Consider the following 9689-nt stretch of genomic DNA (forward strand, 5'->3'; position numbering starts at 1 on the left):
GCCAAGAAGAAGATGATTTAAAGTACAGTGGCTGTGGTAAACGGTTGTGGTGGAAAAGAAGTGTCAATACCTTGCTTTGATGAACTGTTGCATAAACTAAAGTGATTGTTGAAATATACTGACTAAAGTGTTTCTTTTGAAAGAGCCCTCTTGACAAAAACATTTCCTCTAAAGAAGTATGATGTGCTAACAAGTTATTTGCCTGTGGGGAAAATAACATGTGTGTTTGATCTCTGAACTGAGGTTTCAAGGAAAAGAATTAATAGTTTCTTGAACTGTGGGGAAACTTTTGGAAATGAGAAAGTTACTTTGTCCAGCTCTCACTGGATATATACATTGAATGAAAAAGAATTTATATCCTACATTAAGTGAAACGTTGTTACTGAATCAATCTTTCTTGAAGTTTAATTTATTCCAAAGACTCCTGAATTGATCCTTGGGAAGGGAATACATCCTGGTCACAAGGATTCATGGTTTTGATCTTAGGGTTTGGCTGTATATGTTAGTTTGATATTGCCAAGCAATTCCTATATGATTTTGTTGTGTATGTTAGTGTGAGGGTCAGCTACTTTTGGACCCTAGGCAGGGACGTCATTTGGGGGTCGCCAGAGGTCGCAAGTGCGACCTCTGAGGTCTCCCTTGCGACCTCTGAGGTCTCCCATGCAATCTCTATAAAAAAAAAATATGAAACTTTTTTTTTTTTTTGCAATGCAAGTTCCTGGGCTGTGGCCAGCACCATGTCGCTCTTTAATTCTGGAGTGGCGGGCTTTCTTGTTCAGGCCCCTTAAAAAAGAAGAAAAATAAAATGAGGGCCACAAGTCTAACACTTTCAGCACTGAACCTAACTAAGAAAGAATAGGAATGGCAAAAAAATATGTCTTTCTGGAATTATATACAATAATTGCTAGACTCAAAGGTTTATTTCAGGCACACGTCAGGGGTTGAGTCACTGATTTAGTCTGTTCTCAAACGCCTCAACTCAGCCTTTCATCCTTCTGAGGTTGATAAATGGGTACCAACACAGGTTGAGTGACAGTGGGTGTATATGTCTTCTGTGTAAAGCGCTTAAGCGTAAGTGTTATATAATGACACATCATTATCATTTGGTCATGGACGTCTGCTTGCATTCATAGTAATTTGGTAATATGGGCCTATATACACTGATCGTAACGATACATATGGCGATCCATTTAGGTATGAAATGTACATCACAGTGATATAGTGATATCGTAAACATATTTTTCCTAATGTGCAATGCTATGTGATGCCACTTCCTGTTTTGTGAACGGGTGAAATGTTGTGTTCCACGCTTCCCGCGATATCACTTTGGGGTGGGGTCAAATGACACCACTTCCTGTGATGTCATCAGGGGGTCAAAGGTCATGTGATGTCACTTCCGCTACCCATGGCATTTTGATGAAATGACGTCCCTGACCCTAGGCCATTTATTTTAGCCTTAGTTTGCTAGGTAGGGGTATCATTGTTAGGTTAGGGAAAGATAGGCACTTGTCTAACCACTGTTTTATTTAAATAAAATGGCAACATGTGAGAAAACTACATCTCATTGTCCATCTCACATTTCTGACCCCTTACACTGGTTATTCGTCAAAACTAATAAAGCGGCCCACCCAGCGGAAAGATTCAAATTGAGAGTGTGACGAATCCCGGGGTATTGTCACAACTTCCATGGGGGAGGGCCCTTTCCATGAGGCCAGGGTGTTGAGGCCGCTACCCGATAGTCCCCCTGGGGGTTGTACTCAGCGGGTAGATCTCATATTGATACCTCTGTATTTATTTGAACATTTTGACTTTTCTGTATCTATGCAACTTCTGTATTTATGCAAATTCTGCAACCTGTGATTGTAACTATGTAAGCCTTGCATCTTCATTCTGCTGCGCCCTCTTACCCACGGGTCTGGTGCGCATAACAAATAAATAAACAAACAAACAAAACCCTCTTGGTGTTGGTGACAATGGCCATAGGAGAACACAGTATTCACCCTCCTCTTTGGTGTCCCCACCTTCCTTAAGTCCCACGCAAGTCCCTCTGGTCCCCCACACCACTATTGGTTATGGTTTAGCAGAAGACACACTTAAAAGGACGGGGACGAGGGAGACTCTCCCAAGCCTAATGCAGAATATCACTGTGATGAGGAAGATGAAGCAAGGAGGGGAAAGCCCACAGCGGAAACCAAAACACGCGGTTCAGCTGCCAGAAGGGAAGGCTGGTGGTGAAAAGGGAAGAAGGACTAATTCTGTGTTCGAACAAACAGCCCTGGAGGAGGATTGAAGGAGATGCTGGTCCTGCTCTGAGGAACCTAAAGACTAGAGGCCGGACGCAGACTGCCAGAGTTACCTGAGAAGTCTTAGCGAGGCACACCTGATTGGTGGCAGAGACACAGGAACCAAACCAGTTAAAACTGACCACGACCAGAAACACAGGCAGCCAAAGGCGAGAGAGATGCTGGCGTTGGGGTGCCACAAGAAGGAGAATACAGAGCGCGGCAGGAGCAAAGAAGCTTTGTTCCAACTACCGAAAAAGTCCAGAGACCACCCTGAAAGTACTCAAAGGAAGGAAAAGGGGCGGACAGGCCAGGGGGGGGGCATTGAGAGAGCTGAGGAAGCTTTTGAAAACTTCCCGAAAAACCCAAGGGGGTGAAAGGGATCCTGGGAAATCTAAAACAAACTTTGCAAACTTGATAAACCCGATAAGAACATCCCAAAAAGCCCAAGGAAGCAGCATAAAACGAACTTTGCAAACTTTATAACGGCACCCCGAAAAATTACAAGGGGATGAAAAAGGAGGTATACCAATAGATAAAACTTTATAAACACACTAAGAACATCCCAAAGAGCACAAGAGGGTGAGAAAGAGAATCTGCAATATATTATGAACTGTGTAAAGCAGATAAACGCATCCCGAGGAACACAAGGGACTAGGAGAAGAGACAAACAAGCAGATACAAACATTGAAAGTGCACCTAGGTGGGACAGTACCCGGCAAGGGAGTATATCAGCTCTGTCCAAGTGGACACTATGTAACGACGAGACAAGGATCCCGCCAAGCCAAAGAAACAGGGTCTGGGAAGCAGATCGAAGGAGCCAAAGCCTACCTGTGGAATACTAAGGGTTGAAGACCCACCTCCAAACGAGAAGATTTATAACCAGTGGGCTGGATCCCAAAGCACAAACACCTTTGAGAGCGAGAGTCATGGCAATCCAGCCTGGCAAGCAAGTAAAGCAGACTTGAAACACTATTGGAAAAGTCTACAGTGAGGTGTGGCAGGTTAGTGATTCAGACCTGACAAGAGACAGGGAAGGATTCTTTTTTGTGCTATAGACAGGGGAAGAGGAATTACCCAGCATATTTTTGAGGAACGTTACTTTGTAAATAAAAGGAACCAGAAACCCAGGAAGCAGTTCCCCCATGGAGAATGGGGAAATGGGTCATCTTTAAGTTGGCTGAACATATGAACAATGTACTATATACATTCTTTTTAACTGCACTTTGGTGTCAGCATCCAGAATGGGAGAGGCCTACTTCTAGAATACAGAAGACACCCACTTTTCCTTTAGTTAGATTAAAAGTGTAAGGGATGGAAATAAATTTAGACACAGGACAGTGGACATTTTAGTTTTACAGACAATCTCCATGGATGTCTAGATTAATGATTGCACTTTTAGGAAACATGGTGATAATTCTGTCCTGCCGCTGCACGTTGTAGTTGATGTGGTATTATCTATTGTGTATGTATGTTTATTACAATACAATTAAGTGTTGAAAAATATGTTATAAATGTTGTTTGTGTATTGAGGATTGAGTTACTACAAGTGCAAAAACAAATTGAAAATATGTAATGCTTGTCACAGAGGGTGTGTATCTCTTGCCGTCAGTTGTGTAGCCAGATATGTTGACCCTGTTTTAAGGAACGCATGGTTTGAAAGTAAGACAGACACAAGTGATCATAGTTCAAGGCTGTTTATTAAAATGCATAAATGGGTGAGATAAACGCCTAATCTAAACCTAACTCTAAGATGGGAGCAAGCTACAATCATCAAATAATAATAATGCTGTCCTAGTGAAGTCTAGTCAAATAAAAGGGCCTATACTAATAAAAAAATACTATTGCCAATCCTTACCGGTAAACTACAAAAAGTGTGGGATAATGTTCACAAGAAAAGAAAGAAGTGTTCACAAAATGTTAAGTCAGGATGTTAAGGCCAGGCTCTCACTTCTCGGCATTTTAAGCACGGGATAAGGTGGAACTCTTTAGCACAGCACACTCCTGGGCCTATCCGGCACAAATGTACAGTTCCTTTTCAAATATCAGTGTCTTCTGTGCCCAAGTCTCTTTCAAGCAAAGTCTCTTGCTTCAGAGGGCCTGATTTATCAAACACAACAACAAAGGTTACTTCGGTTAATCTTTACGGTGGGCGATTACTCCTAGCCCCTCTATCCCCTTCAGCTGGGCTCTGATCCTTCTCTAACAATAGCATCCTTCCATCAGGCTTAGACAAACCATTCACTGTGGATATCCCTCAGTCGGGTTCACTTTTGTCAACACAATGTTTGCGGGTGTATCACTGTTCACCCCTATTCGTAGGCATCCGTCAGTAAGGTTCACATTTGCCCCAGACACAGTTCACTTGGCTTACACAACTTGTCAAAGACTTCTGATTGTACAAGGGTTTTGTCTTGACCCTCATATGACCACTGACACTTTACACTGGCGTCTTGTTCATTGTAGTGTCGATAATCAAACAGTTCTTAATTCATTACTTTCTCTTTCCTTACAAGAGGGGTACCAGTTAGAGACGTTTGAATGGATACCCACATGGCGACAGACCACTATATTTCTGCTACCAAATCAGTTTCACAAAAAGACCTCTGTCTATTATCTTCTTTCTTATGATGTTGCCACTGCAACCTAGTATCAGTTTCCTCTGACACCGGCTGTGTTGAACTCGTTGGTTCTTCTTCTGCCTCGGGAGTCAAGGATGTTACCACGATGGCAAGTACTTCTACCCGCCCTGGCTATAAGTGCGGGAGGGCCCTGCGTACTGTTGACATCTGTCACACGGCTCGCCAGCTGCGATTCCCAATCTTACGTTTCCTTTTGCGGAGGTCTCACAGGTCTGTGTTGAAAAGGGCAAGAGCAATTCCCTCCTAGTCGTCCGCTCAGATCCCACTGCCTTTCTGCTCTGTTTAAACTGCCATCCCGCAATGGCTGCGTCCTCATACGTTCGGCTTTGCTCAAAGTGTGCTCTTGTGCTCCGCCTTTTATCCCTGTGGGGAAGGGAAAGGGTAGTCAGATGTGTATAGTTATCTGCAATTGTCTGACTCTGCCTGCCCCTGGTGTTGGGACATGTCAGATAAACGGCTCTTGTGTTAGCCCATTTTCACTCACGTAGTGAGAAATTGTTCATGTCAGAAAAGGGGGCGAGGGGGTAGAGTTTCGAAATACCCTGGTGGGCAGAATGGGGAAAAGGTGTCACAAGGAAGGGGATACGGCATATCAGCCTTCAGTGTCCCACTTCCACTCCCCGAAGACCCCCATCAAGGTGATTCTCCCCCACTGGTCCACCCCCAGGAACTGGATCCAATGGCGATGGCCGTGCCACCTGGATGACAGATCTCCGGGGACTAGTGGGTGAGACACCTTCAGGTTTCTCACATACCCTTCCTCCGTGCGATGTATCCGCATCTGTTTCACAGGGGAACCGGGAAAGGAAATCTACATTCCCCTGGTCTTCCAAACTAGGGGAGAATGGTCTGTGATGAGTGAGAACTTTCTTCCTGCGAGGGCCTCTAATTCCAGCATGGAGTAATTCTTTTCATGTGGGAAAAGCTTGCGACTTTCAAATAAGATGGTTGTGTTGTAATCCATCGCAAACTTGGGATAGGACTGCTCTTAACCCTGTAAGGGAGGCATCTGTTTGCAATTTAAAATCTTTAGAGAAATCTACTATGTTTAGGATCGGGTTCTGGCACAGAGTCTGTCTTAAGGTGTTATAACAAATATCATCCACTTCAGTCCAATGAAGATTTTGGGGTTCGGCATGTTTGAGTTTATCTGTCAGCCTAGCTGTTTTGTCCGAAAAGTTGGGGATAAATCTACGGTAATATCCTATTAACCCTAGAAAGGCTCTAAGATCTCTTTTTGGTTTTGGGTGTTGGTGTATCTAAGAAGGCTTTCACCTTCTCATGTTGAGGCTGTATGTTCCCATTCCCTACAGAGAAGCAGAGGTATTTCACAGCTAATTGGGCCAGTCTGCATTTAGATGGGTTAGCAGTTAAGCTGGCCCCCATGAGGACTTTCATGATAGTGTAAATATGGAAGAGAGGGTCCTCACAGGTTTTACTATAAATGACGATATCGTCAATATAAGCTCCACAGAAGTCAGAATAGGGCTGCAGGATTTTATCCATGAGGCGTTGGAGTGGCTGGAGCATTGTGAAGCAGAAAGGGAAGACTTTGAATTGGAACAGTCCTAGGGGCGGTGAAAATGCTGTCTTTTCCTTATCTGGTCCACACACTGGTACTTGCCAGTACCTTTTTGTTAAGTTTAGGGTGGATAGAAAGGTGGCTGTCAGAGTTTATCAATTAGGTCATTGATGCAGGGCATGGGGTAGGCATCAAAGTCAGAAATGGCATTAACTTGACAGAAATCTATGCAAAACCTCCAGGAGCGGTCAGGTTTTGTGATCAATACATTAGGATAGGACAATGGGCTCGAAGACCTTTACATACTTTCGCGACCACTATCTGGTTACGGGCTTCTGGGAGTCTAAATGGTTTCAAATTAACCACTTTCCCTTAGGTGTTCTGTACCTTTTATTCTTCCTGTTTTTTTGGAAAAGACATCGGTCGGGAAATGATATTACTACATCTTTTAGATCCTCTTGTTGTTGAATAGATAGCTCTGGAGAAATTAGCTCAAAGTTAACTATTTCTTCTGGAACCAAACAGGATAGTACTTTGGCATGGGTGGCTGATGGGTTATCTTTCCACTTTTTTAACAGATTTACATGATATAAATGGACCTTCTGTTTCTTGTCTGGTTGGGCTACTTTATAAGTGCAGGCTTCCGTTTGTTCTAATATTTCATAGGGCCCATGCCAGTTAGAGACAATCTTGTTTTCTGAGGTGGGTAAGAGGACCAGTACACTTTCTGACCTGTAGAGAATGATCTTAAGCTCACCTTCCTGTTGTAAGTGGATTTTTGGTGGCTCTGGGCCTTTTCCATATGAGTACAGACTAGATCTTGGACAAGTCTCATATGCTCTTGCATTCTGGTAGCGGTTTGCGAGATGGGAATGGGTGCCTCTTCTCGATCTTCCCAGGTTTCCTGGAGAATGTCCAGGATATGTCTAGGTTCTCTACCATAAACCAGTTCAGAAGGAGATAATCCTGTGGAGGCCTGAGGAGGTTTCCTTACTGCAAACAATGCCCAAGGAATCATTCAGTCCCAATCTTTCCCATCCTTATCTACCAATTTTCAGAAGATTAACTTCAGAGTTTTATTGAATCTTTCTACTAAGCCATCAGTTTGGCGATGGTACACAGAAGTTCGTAAGGTGGTAATATGGAGTAGCTCTTAGACTTCTGCCATAAGCTTGTTAATAAAATTTGAACCTGGATAAGTCAATATTTTTGTGGGAAAGCTGGCCCTGGAAAAATACGGTAGGATGTGCTGCATGGTATTATTTCGCATTGGGAATGCGCTTCTGGTTGTATAGTCAACAATCACAAGGACTTATTTGTTGCCTAGTCTGGATGTTTCTAGAGATCTATTGATGTCCATCCCGATTCTTGAAAAAGGGACTTCTATGACTGGTAAAGGGTTCAGAGGGGCAGGTAATGGGATGTGTGTGCTGTTTTTTTGACATATTTCGCATGTCTGGATAAAGGTTTTTTATGCTGGTGTGGATTCCTGGCCAGTAAAGCTTCCCACTAATATGTGTCTTGGTTTTGGATTGTGTCCCCCGGGAAGATGGGAATGTGCAATTTCCAGTACCACCTTCTGGTGGGTGTTGGAGATTACTAACTGTGTCTTTACTAAACCCTCTGTAGATGTTTCTCTTCTATAAAGCAACCCCTGTTATAAGAAGAAAAAAGGGGTTCTCTTCTCTATACCTTCTCTTCCGGAATAGCTTGTAAAAACGCTTCAGCGAGAGCTGGATCATTTTTCTGGGCAAAGGCGAGGTTGGGATAGATGGTAGGCTCTTCTCATTCTTCATTTTATCAACTTCCAAAGCCTTATCTCTTTCTGTTTCATCTGGTTCACTTTCTTTAAACTGTGGAAATAAAGCCCTTTCTAAAATTCCTTGAGCAATTTGATCTCCATGACATACCTCAAATGGGATTTCACCATGATTCTGTAAGAGAACTTTTACATCTCCCCGGAAGTAGGGAACAATGAAACCTGCTGAAATGTCTATACAGAACTTCCACCCTAGGCCAGATGTTGGGGTCACCTTATATAACATCTCGGAGGGGCTATCAAAAACAGATCTGTAGGGATCATTCCTCTTTCCCAGGTGGACAACAGCTTCCTTACTGCTACAGATATCGAAACCTATCGATTCTTTTGTGGCAACAGAGAGGATAGAAGCTCTGACTATGTTTTTGAAATTGTAGGGGTCCCCATTGAGTTTCACTTGAGTCACATCCCATTTCTGACACCACATAAAAGGAAGATATGGTATTAAAGTAAGACAGACACAAGTGATCACAGTTCAAGAGTGTTTATTAAACTGTATAAATGGGTGAGATAAATGCGTAATCTAAACCTAACTCTAAGATGGGAGCACACTATGACCATCAAATAATAATAATGACATCCTAGTGGAGTCTAGTCAAATAAAAGGGCCTATACTATAAAAAGAAATCTATTGCAATCCTTACCGCTATACTACAAAAAGAGTGTTGGATAAGGTACACAAGAAAAGAAAGAAGTGTTCACAAAATGATAAGTCAGGATATCATGGCCGGGGTCTCCCTTCCCCCCGTTTTTAGAATGGGACACAGCGGGACTCTTGAGCACAGCACACCCCTTGGCCTCTCCAGCATGAATGTACAGTTCCTTTTCAAATATCAGGGCCTTCTCTGCCCAAGTCTCTTTCATGCACACTCTCTTGCTTCAGAGGGCCTGATGCATCGTACACAACAACAAAAGTTCCTTTGGTTAATCTTTATGGTGTGTGATTACTCCATGCCTCTGGATCCCCCACTGCCGGGCTCTGATCCTTCTCTCACAATAGCCTCTTTACGTCGGGTTTAGACAAACCATTCACTGTGGACAACCCTCAGTCGGGTCCACGTTTGTCGACACAATGTTCATGGGTGTATCACTGTTGACCCCTATTCATATGCATTCAGTCGGGTTCACATTTGCCCCAAATACAGTTTACTTGGCTTCCACAACGTCTCAAAGACTTTCGACTGTGCAAGGGCTTTGGCTTGATTCTCATATGACCACTTTGACACTTTACACTGGGCTCCCCGAGGCCTCTTGGTCTTTGTAGTTTCGATAACCAAACAGTTCTTAATTCATTACTTTCTCCTTCCTTACAACAGGGGTACCACTTAGAGTCATTCGAATGAATGTCGACATGGCACCAGACCACTCTATTTCTGATACCAAGTCTGTTTTGCAAAAAAGACCTCTGTCTATTGTCTTCTTTC

Source organism: Ambystoma mexicanum, chromosome 1q, assembly GCF_040938575.1.
Source record: "Ambystoma mexicanum isolate Mex_15411 chromosome 1q, UKY_AmexF1_1, whole genome shotgun sequence".
Lineage (NCBI taxonomy): Eukaryota > Metazoa > Chordata > Amphibia > Caudata > Ambystomatidae > Ambystoma > Ambystoma mexicanum.